This window comes from Protomyctophum bolini, assembly GCF_963924005.1.
Source record: "Protomyctophum bolini genome assembly, chromosome: 10".
Taxonomy (NCBI): domain Eukaryota; kingdom Metazoa; phylum Chordata; class Actinopteri; order Myctophiformes; family Myctophidae; genus Protomyctophum; species Protomyctophum bolini.
In genome coordinates, this window is record NC_137871.1 from 44541409 (window position 1) to 44553170 (window position 11762).

Consider the following 11762-nt stretch of genomic DNA (forward strand, 5'->3'; position numbering starts at 1 on the left):
GTTTCTCTCTCCCACTGAGGGAATAGCGAGAAAGATTATGCATTCTTTTCTAAAATTAGCATGTACTGTATGACTTTTCAACCATGTAATTTGTATTCATCTTAAGATAGTACTCCGTTAAATTTCATGACAGGATGTGACGTGCATGTCGTCATGTAAATTGGTAGGTGGAGCGAGAACTGGCTATATTTAGTGGCTGCTGTGTGTGTGCTTATTCAAAATAGACTGTGTGTGTGTTACTCAACAGTTTGCTGTGATTTTTTCATGCCATGTTTTTCACTAAACCATGCGATACGGAACCTTCCACACCGACTGCTTATAAGGATATTGATATTTTTGAGAATGCTGATCTGATAATGGCACCTAAGAAGAGGAGACGGAGGGTGAGGGATCCTATCATTCAACCATCTGTGGAGCCTATGATGTCTCTAGACGAAACTAATGATAGAGGTTGGTTCAGATCCATACTATGGAAGATTGGGGGTTGCGTTCTCTGTTTTCCTGTCTTCGCTTGTCTGAGTCTGAGAAGGTCCAACAGTGAGGACGCATACGATCCACTAGGGTAAAAAACAAAATAAAAAGAAAATGCATGCAATCTGAGGTTGTGAAAAGAAGGAAATATGTGTATATTACGTATATTGTGTGTATGGGTGTATTCTAAGTTGTTTTGTTTTTTTTCTCTCGCAATACAGATCGTACTAACAGGTTTCTCATGTTATTACAGATCATATTCTTGCGAGCATAATTTCCCTGGAGAGTGTTGCGGAACCTCTCAATGTGAAGCATCTGTCTCCAGAGATCTCTACAATGCCTTCTGTGCTAGCCTCGACTGAAGATGCACAGTGCTCCACAGAGTTTGCAGTCACCAATTGGTTAAATCCTGAATATGCCGTGGATCTAGGTTCCCAGAACCTCACATACATAACAGAGTTTGGGGAGTCTCTGATGGAGCCTGTAGGAACATCTACCCCTGTAGATGGAAGTACGTTCATAGAACCACTGTCTACAGATGTGTGTTTAAACCATGATGATGTAGCTATCCTAAAAGCTGTTATATGTCTATGTGTGCAGAAAGTGTTGATACGTATGCTTACGGATGAGTGCTATGGATGCCGTGTGGATCATCCGTCACAGAGACATCACAGTTGTCTATATGAGGCCCCCATTTTTTATTTCGAGAATCATTACGACGATATACGTGTATCATTGTTCACACCTATGTTGGCATATGCATTAGCCTATGCTGTGCTAGCAACCAGTGGTAAAACAGTGATACCACCTAGACTTCTAGGGGCTGCTGAGGTTATACTCAGTGATATGAGGGGTGAGCCATACATAATTGAAAGATTGGATCAAGATGTAAAGCTTAAAGGAGGGGATCATACTGCACGTATACTAAGCAGAAGTGTGTTTATATGGATGGGTGTGTCCAACACCACGACCCATGATGAGTGTTGATGTGGGTGGGGTGTCTTATATCAATATTGATGAAATGTTGTGTACGTTGTAACAGTAAAATGTCTCTCTCTCTCTCTAATGAAATAAAACCCTCTAGTTACCTAACCGTCTTGTACAGTTGTTGTATATGTGTCAACATGGATACAGCTCTGCGGAAGGTGTATTACGAACCCACCAACCCTGGTAGTTTAGGGGGTGTAAACAAATTGTATGCAGGGGTCAAAGGAGTTGTGGATGTTGCTCCAAAAATATCGGATGTTAAAAAATGGTTAGAGGGAGAAGATACGTACACATTGCATGCACCAGCTGGTAGACATTTCCCTAGAAATAGAATATTGGTTAGTGGGATCGATGCGCAGTTTCAAGCTGACTTAGTCGACATGTCTGTGTATTCTGAAGAAAATGATGGGTTACGTTTCCTTCTGACATGCATAGATGTCTTCTCCAAATATGCGTGGGTAAGGCCTCTACCAAACAAATCGGCTAAAAGCGTTACAGCTGCATTTAAAGATATACTATCTGAAGGACGTGTACCACGTCGATTGCAAACAGATGAGGGTACGGAATTCTATAATAAGTCATTTCAGGAAATGATGCAACGACACAATATCACACATTTTTCTACATCAAATGAGACAAAATGCAGTATAATCGAACGATGGAATAGGACATTAAAGACTATCATGTGGAGATATCTGACTGCAAACAATTCGCATAGATATATCGATTCGCTGCAGGATATGGTGGTAGGTTATAATGGTACTTTCCATCGGTCCATAAAAATGGCCCCTGTGAATGTGAATAATGCTAACGAGAGGGTTGTCTTTAACAATCTGTATAAAACAAAACAGATGAAATTCCCTACATTTAAATATAATGTGGGGGATACGGTCAGGATATCGAAATATCGAGGTATATTCAGGAAAGGTTATGAACAGACATTTACAGATGAGATCTTTACGATAACAGAGTGTATAGGGCGTACACCGGCCGTATACAGACTGAAAGATTTTGCAGACGATGGTATACGTGGTACATTCTACGAAAAAGAGTTACAAGGGGTCACAGTGACTGAAAGAAAAGCTTATAAGATAGAAGAGATATTGGGAACAAGAAAACGACGGGGTGTTAAATATGTTCACGTAAAATGGCTTGGTTGGCCGGCCCATTTTAATACATGGCTTCCTGAGACGGATATTTCAAGCATTTAAAGGCTAACTCTTAAACTCTAGACAGACCACATCGACATCTAATGTTCAAGGATACATACCTGCCGTACATCATGGATACAATAAGCGGGGAGGAGTTTTACATAACATTGCCCAGTAATGCATCGTTAGACGTATACCCAGGGAATAAGATATGGAATTACCGAGTAAAGTTGGCTAAACCTATTATACTCAAACAGCCATATCAGGTGGGGATTATTGAAGTTCAGTTTCCTAAAAGCTGGGCTAGCTTTGCTGTAGAAGATGGACGGATTCTACTCACATTGGACAGAGTGTCGGGCGGTTCTTACCCATTGGCCATACCCTATGGCCATTATGATACCATACCTAAAATTCTGCAGGAGATAAACAGTCGTATTGCAAGGCATTCAAAGTCCCTGCACATGTTGTATAATAGTATAACTAACCGTGTATGCTTTATCGGGGACGAGTCAGCGTCCATTGTGTTCAAAGGAGGGCTAGCTCACATCCTAGGATTTACACCTAAGGAGGCGTTTCAGATACAGCCTTCATCAACCCCTGTAGGCTATGCTCCACACCCTGCTGATATATATGGAGGTTGCTACAGTATGTTTATATATACGGACATAGTTGATTATCAGAGGGTAGGCGACACATATGTACCGCTTCTACGGAGTATAAATATTACGGATGACCCCCGCAGCATTGTCACTCTGCTGTATGACAGGCCTCACTATACAACTCTCTCGAAGTCGGTCATAGACGACATACAGATCTCTATAAAAAACGATCAGAATCACGACGTACGCTTCACGTACGGGAAGGTGATAGTTAAACTACACTTCAGACCTATGCGTTCTAGTTTCTAGATAGAGTTTAAAAAAAAAAAGAAAAAGAAAAAAAAAAAACTTTAGTACAATGTATGGTGCACCATACATAGCTGACGATGGACGTTATATGTCATACTACGTTAACCAGGCAGGATCTGGGCTGCCTGGTTTTGCTGGTTCGGCCACCCAGTATGGATCGGGTGTTGGTGGCATATTTAAACGTTTATTTCGTTTTGCTCTACCTCTACTACGTAAGGGTTTCAATTTAGCTAAACCTCACCTTAAATCAGCTGCTAAGAATATAGCCAATGACGTTGTAACGAGTATGGTATCCAGAGTTACCGATCCACATCAAGATGGATCCGGTTTCATGGTTAACAAACGGAGGGCTGTAAAACGCCCACCAAGAGGTCTCCAGGGGCGTGACCTACTGCCAGGAAAGCGGAGGAAATCACATAAAAGTGCAGGTCGAGGGGGTAGGAAACCAAAACCAAAACGCCGCAAGAGTGTGCAGACGATTAACTATAATAGAGACATTTTTTAGACCTTTGATTAGGTAATATGGCTCTTCTACATAGCATGTCGGAGACCTGTGTCAAGACGGAATTAGACATCTTCACAGTTCCCCTAACACAGGTTTCAATTGAAAGGGGTACATACCAGGAAATTCCACCAGTATCGGCAATAACAGATACAGGTCCTATAGAATTCTACGTTACCGGTAGCAGCGAGGAGTATATGGATTTAAATAATACCCATATTCTTGTACATGCAAAGATTACATTACGTGACGGTAGTGACCTACCAGCCGATGCGAAAGTAGGATTAGTGAATTACCCCGGATGTTCCCTCTTCTCACAAGTTGATATCATGCTCGGAGACACATTAATAACACATTCAAGTTCGACATATCCATATCGTGGTATGATTGAGTGTCTACTGAATTTCGGACATGATACCCTGGCCACACATTTTGGTTGTGGTTTATTCAATAAAGATTCACCTGGATCAATGGATGATACCGATCCAGCAGGCAACAATACTGGATTCGGCCGGAGGGCTGCATACACAGCCCGAAGCAGGATTGTAGAGATATTAGCTCCGATCCATGCCGACATGTTTTTCCAGGAAAAACTATTACTAAATGGTATTGATGTTAAGATTAAATTCATCCGTACGAAAGATGAGTTCTGCTTATTAGCGGACAATGAAGCAGAAGGATACAGGTTAAAAATTGTGGGAGCTAGTCTCTACGTAAAAAAGGTGTCTGTGGCCCCAGGAGTCAGAATAGCTCATGCTAAAGCTATTACACAGACTAATGCAAAATACCCTATAAATCGTGTGTGTTTAAAAAACTTCTCCATACCTGCCGGGACACGTGTATGTAATCAGGAAAATCTATTTCTAGGACAAATTCCAAAATTTGTAGTAATCGCTTTCGTTGATAACGAAGGATTCACTGGAAATTATAAACGTAATCCGTTCCTGTTTCATCATTACAATATTGAATATTTATGTCTACATGCTGATGGTCAAGCATTTCCATCAAGACCATTTCAACCCGATTTCCCTAATGGTCAGTACGCTAGGGAATATTTCCAGATGATTGACGCTACAGGGAGATACCTGAAAGACCGGCCTCTGAGCATAACTAGAAGGGATTTCGGGGACGGTTACACATTATTCTGTTTCAATCTAGAGGCTGACGGAGGGTCGGCAGATCACATTTCGCTTCTACGTTCGGGAAACGTCAGGCTGGAAGCCAGATTCCGTGTTGCATTACCTAGAACGGTCAATCTGATATGCTATGCAGTATTTGATTCAATCGTTGAGATATCTGGGAGGAGACAGGTATTAATTGATCATTACTAAGTAACATCACTGAGAGACTTGGATATGAATACTATGGAAATTCAAGGGGTGATTGAAAAAATGATTGATAGGAGGACCCACTCTTTAGGTATACTAGCATGTGATGAACTACCAGAAGGTATGGTTGTGAATCTGCCGCTATTAGCTGTTATTAACACAGATCCATCGTCAAAGCCTGGCTCCCACTGGTTGGCTATATATATAAGTTACGATAGGCATGGTTATTTTTTTGATTCTTTTGGGAATCCTCCAACATATGCAGATTACCCTAAAACTATATTAAAATTTCTATGTAAGAACTGTGTAAAGATATCCTATTCAACAATACAGGTACAGGATATGCAGGCCACTACCTGTGGAGAACATTGTATATTTTTTCTTAGTAATATTCAGCATGGGCTATCCTATCACAATGTTTTAAAAATGTATACAGGTTATCCAGCATGTAATGATCTAATGGTATGTTCATTTGTTAAACGAATACGTCCACACCTGTGTCGTGGACATATGGCTACATGTGTGCAGTATGCTAGAAGAATAATGTAACCTTGTGTATACATAATTGATTGTGGAAATAAAAATCTATTGAAACATTTCAGTGTCTTTTAGAATCATTCTTTTATTTAGGAAAAAATTGAGTGACATATGAATAGACAAATTATTGGTACAGTTAGTAATAAGATGGAGTGTATGCTGTAATATAGCATAGTTTAAGATCATATCATAGACATCATTGTAGCATAGGATGTATACATATACATTATCTGTAGTATAAACTAAAACAAAATCGTAATGAGACAAGAAAAAAAAAACATATTCATAATACATAATTCATAAAACAAAATCGTAATGAGACAAGAAAAAAAAACCATATTCATAATACATAATTCATAAAACATAGCAAATAAAGAAAATAATAAGAAGGAATGAACTATATCATATCAGTATGATGACCATGTAGCAGAAGATATTCTACCTCTACGCTTTAGCTTAGGGGTTAACTCGTAACTACTTTCCCTCTGTTCATCGGTGCTCCCTCTTAAAGCCAAAATTTCATGTTTTACATTAGAATTCGGCACAACAGACAGTGGAACATTTAGCGTTGCTATTTTTCTTAGAAATTTATCCCAACCGGCTGGCCTGTTTTTATCAGCCACATGCTGGGATGTAGTTATATTTTTTAGTAGATCATATACATGAGAGCCCACTACCGTGGTGCCATCTATGACCAGTTCACCTTGACGGGTCCATGTAACATGATTTTTAGACTTAGACAGGACGTCTATAATATGCAATGCGTTCTTTTTGCTACGAGCTGGCATATGTTTCACAATATCTGACACTATAAAATCGTCGTCAGTAGCAGATTCGATGCCCTGCGGTAATGAAAGTGTAAGGACAGACTTATCATTAACACCCTGTCTCACAAGTGTGAGATAGCGTTGTAACACCGATGAATATCTCTTGGCTTTCTCATGAATATCTATATTAGGGGTGAGAAGGAGTTGACGTATTTCACCGTCTAACACACTTTCAACAACATTACGTATAGGTGTATCTAGAATGGGAGTAGCTGATGTATGGCTCAACCGGTCTATCTCATGTTGTGAGACCATAAACATTTTTTGTATATGCCCCATCGTAGTGAATGAGTAATTAGCCACGCGTAAAAAGTGATGTGAGAAACGGTAGAGCTGCTGCTATGGCGGGCAGAAAAAATGCTCCCCCTGTCTGATTAACAAGTCTCTTTTTCCTGCTAGCACTAATGGTTTTGGATGCTAGTGTCCGTAAATGTATTTTCTTCTTCTGAAGCAGGATGTACTGTCTCCTAGATAATGGAATCTTACCATTAAGTATGTTGAGAGCTATCTCGCATAAACTGTTAAGGAAGTCAGGGCCGCCATTCTTTAGAATAACCCTACGCTTTCCAGGCCTTGCTTTATATAGTCTTTCTAGAAAAATGAGATTTCTACGGATTCTCGCAGACATGATTTCCCCTACTTCAGGGTTTTTTAGGTATGTACACAACTGGTCGGGCTGAGAGTATATCCGATCTGAGACGATAGACGTCAAGTGTGGCTGCTTTAAAATCAATAAATAGGTATCCGTAGGGCCTACTGGTTGCATCCGTAAAAGCATTTATGAAATATCTTACGTTACCAGGATACATCTGTCTAGCTAACAGAGATATCTGATAGGTGTCACGAGCATTTTTGAATAAAACCATGTAATTTGCATTAAGACTAATAGTCCGACTGGATTTTCCCTGAACGAAAAGATTCTGTACAATATAAATGCAACTTAAATTTCTATGATGTACATACTGTGTAAATACATTCTGGACTTCCAAATTATTACATGCATCGTTCATTAAATCGTCAATAATCAACAGATTATTGGAATGTACAGGCATTAGCTTGTCATCAGCTAGAGATTCAGGGATCCCTTTAATAAAAATAATATTACGAATCTTCAGTAAATGATCGAATCGTGGTTGCCAACATGTATACAGATATATTATGTTATGTATTTCAACAGAAAATATCCTATCTATATTCTCTATGAGATTAGATACGAATTGGGTTTTTCCACTGTTCGATGGACCACTAACTATCATTGAAAATGGATGCTGTAATGAGTTCTGATAGCCATCACCACCCCTAACAGTTGGCTGACTAGTAGCCATATGGTAAAGTACAATAGTTATTAGTCAATTTGCGTTTGTCATAGACGACTCTAACACGTTTAGTCATCACAGCATTTCTGAGTTCTAAATGCTTCTTATCCCTGACGATAGTATTTGTAGATACATGAACACAAGCAGGCGATTTCTGATCGGCTATGAATGAATCAACCAATCGCAATAGGGTGTCTGGCGTGAGTATTGCGGCATTTTTCGGATTCAATGTAACCCCTTTCCATTTCACCACAGTCTTACCCTGTTTAGTAGTGTAACAGTAAGATTTTGGACCACCTGATATATACCTTACAATATAATCGTCCCCTGAACCATTGTTAATTTCATCAGTAAGATCACCAAGAAAAGGGCCTAGAGCCGGAACATAATCACCTTCTTCACATGTAAATATGCACGAATCGGTGTCTGTATAAAGCACACGTCGGTCTAGTTTCTCCAGGAGCGAATATAAAAAAAGACGAGCATGCGATGTTGTGAAAGCACCAATAAAGACATTAATATCAGCAGCTCGACTCGCTACTGCATGGCTATGAGACCACTGAATCATAGCTACCTTTTCGGTGATAAAGCTGAACTGACTTATGATATAGTCGTTACTAAACAGCAGCTGGGAAAAACGAGACGGATCGCTCACATACTCACATTTATCCATATTACTACGCATGCAGAAACGCCCCCATAGACTATTCAACAATAGCTTATTACAGTTCCGCATAGCCTTATTAACGCAAATGTTAGAGGGGTCAAGCAATATACCTTCATGAGTATGATAATCTGCTATGTATTTCTCTTTCTCGGCATCGGTTGTGACCCCTGGAGGATACCCACTAGCTTCCTGTTTGCATTTCATGAAAGTTTTGACGTAGCCACTGAACATTTCACTAGTCTGCACGGGGAAATGCCAAATCTCATCGATAGATGACATTACATAGCCTTTATCAAGAGCTTTTAGAATCTCCAATATCACCCACGTTCCTGATAGCATCCTCTCGTGGTCAGTATGACCACATTCTGTTTCCTGATTTAAATCAGAAACGCATTTCGCACATAGTGGGAACATAAGCTTACCGTGTGCTCTTACCGGTAACACGGGATGATAGAGACCTCTAGGGGCCAGAATCGAACATTTAGCAATGCCAAAATATGTGTTGATTTCGGCAAAATCCTTGAGAATAATCGTAGGATGACCCACGGGGTAAGGCATTGTGGCTTGAACATACGGATACAACGAGGTAACGTCTACATACATTATCTTCGCGGTAGGCGACACAACTTCATCATACAGTTTAACAGCCGTAGTACGACCACCGTAGAGGGCATCACGAGGATTCAATCGTTCAGGGTGCTTATATACATTTTCAATGAAAGCACGCACCTCAGGGTCCGACCGTTTCATCTTTGCCCATTCACATTCCCACATAGGTATATATGAAACATGATGTTCGTCTTCTAAATATTTTTGTCTACTTAAGAAACGCCTATACAGTGTCCCATATGTACAGTTAGTAACTGGATTGTAGTCACATGCTCGTGTACAGTCAGGGTGCCCGTGCCAAAAACATCCAAGAAAAGAGAGTATACGGTTATTAGTCTTGTCATAACCGTCCGCAGAGTACGGCCCAAAACGCTGCTCACCCCCGTTTAATGCATGCTGTATGGCCACTTTCTCAGAATAGATCAGGTATTCGAGCCATTGGATTGAAACAGTAGAATACGTTTTATCCAATCCTAGATAAGCCCCATCATAAGTCAGAGCAATTGTATTCTCGGTTAGAAATTTATTCTTGAAAACACCCATACATGCACCGGCTAGTGTAGTAAAGCTGAATGCATCCATTTCTGTCAATAGAGTGAATGCTTCTCTATATTTCGTCACAGCCGTTCGTAGAACCAACACATCATTCTTACAGTATAAAGCCAATTCTTTTCTGAAGTCAAATGTCGTACCTCTAATACTGTCGTACCACAGCATAAATGCTTTTCTGTCCGTCAGACGCATCTGATCGTATCCATAGTAATGAGGCTGCGGATACTCACCCACATAGTTCTGATTATGAGGAGTGTTGAACTTATGAGGGAAAAACCCTTTACACATATCCTGAAATCCCATAGCTGCAGGTGTGTCAGCTAGTCTCATGGGCAGAAAACTGTAACTATCAATCCAACGCTGCTGATAATTAAGATCGGTCATAGCAATGATTCTCGCACCACGTATAATGGTTTCCATTTTAACACCCCTCTTAATGACGTCTTTCAGTACTAAGTGATTATCAAAACCGGCTGCGTTATGTGCTATGAAACCATATCCTATAAGCAGCGGTTGTCTGCAGAAGTCTACAAATCTCGATACACAGTCAACACCGTATGCCTCGAAGCTATGCTTTGCATCCAGGCTCATAGCATAGACGTAATTAGCAATATGAACGCCTCGAACCACCTGTGTCTCAAAGTCATATACAATGTAATCGTCTGTTTTTTTCTTTTCTTTTTTAGGTTTGCTAATAAAACAGGCGTGGGCAACACCTGCATATAAGGTATCCCTACAATGGTGGCAGGTCCTAGGCACACAGGTATGACCATATTCAATTGTGTTGTCAGCTAGTTTCCGTTTCCGGCCGATCTGTGGGTACACTTCACCACATTGCCTACAACAAATCATTTTGTCACACGCTACGAAATTAACTATAGGAGAAAGTTTCTTGTGTTGATCGTGACAGAACTGCGACCTACATTTCTGATTGCACTGTTTACACGTTATATGCACACCTTTATGCGGTTCGCAGTCAGTGTAACACACTCCACAAATCGCAAGACATTTATGCTTAGTTCTGTCGTTGTAACCCATGAAACAAGCGTCACAAGCATACGATGTACCATGGAACTTATGCAGTTTTAATATGAGACAATAATGTCCGTCCTGTAAGTACAAATGGATAACCGTTTCACCCTCCTTATTACGCTCAGAGGTTCTGAATAAGGTCAACTGCTTATTATCATCGGTATGATGAAAAACAATTATCTTCACACCCAGTTTATCCTCAAAGGCTGAAATGTCAGCGAGTGACACTTTATGAGTGAGGTCACGTCCGTCACATGTATGCATATCTATGGCTATCTGACGTAGTGATGCCGGGCGCATATGGGGATTCATATATTTAGCAATGCATAATGAAAAACAGAGGTTATCATCGTTATCTGGACTGTACAGGGCATGAGTTCCGACTCTTACAGACCTTACCATATCATAAGGTATTCTAGCAAATGGCAACCTATGACGGCCTCCACCGCTGGATACGTGTGCAATATCAATTCGCATGGTTAGCTCAGAGTCACCCATAATTGTTTCATTACTCTGGACAACAGTAATGATTTCATCCAGAAATGCACCTGCAATATCTGGATTGTCACTAGACAGTATTTTATGCACGCCACAAGCCAGAGACGGACCATCTAGGGTTATATTCAAAGTAGCGCCAGGTGTTGAGATCTCTAAGGCTCTATTAATAGGTGACGAAATACGATCTTTAAGTCTACTCGCCAAAAGTTCCAAATCCTCACAGGGAATATCGGCAAAACTTATAGCAGACGTCACTGTATTACCTCTAAATAAGGGTACGTCTGTTACATGTATACGGAAATCTGTCTGTTCGGGCTGCTCACCGTCATGACTAGGGCTCGGTCTAATCACACCACCCCCTAACTGCAATGTTGGTA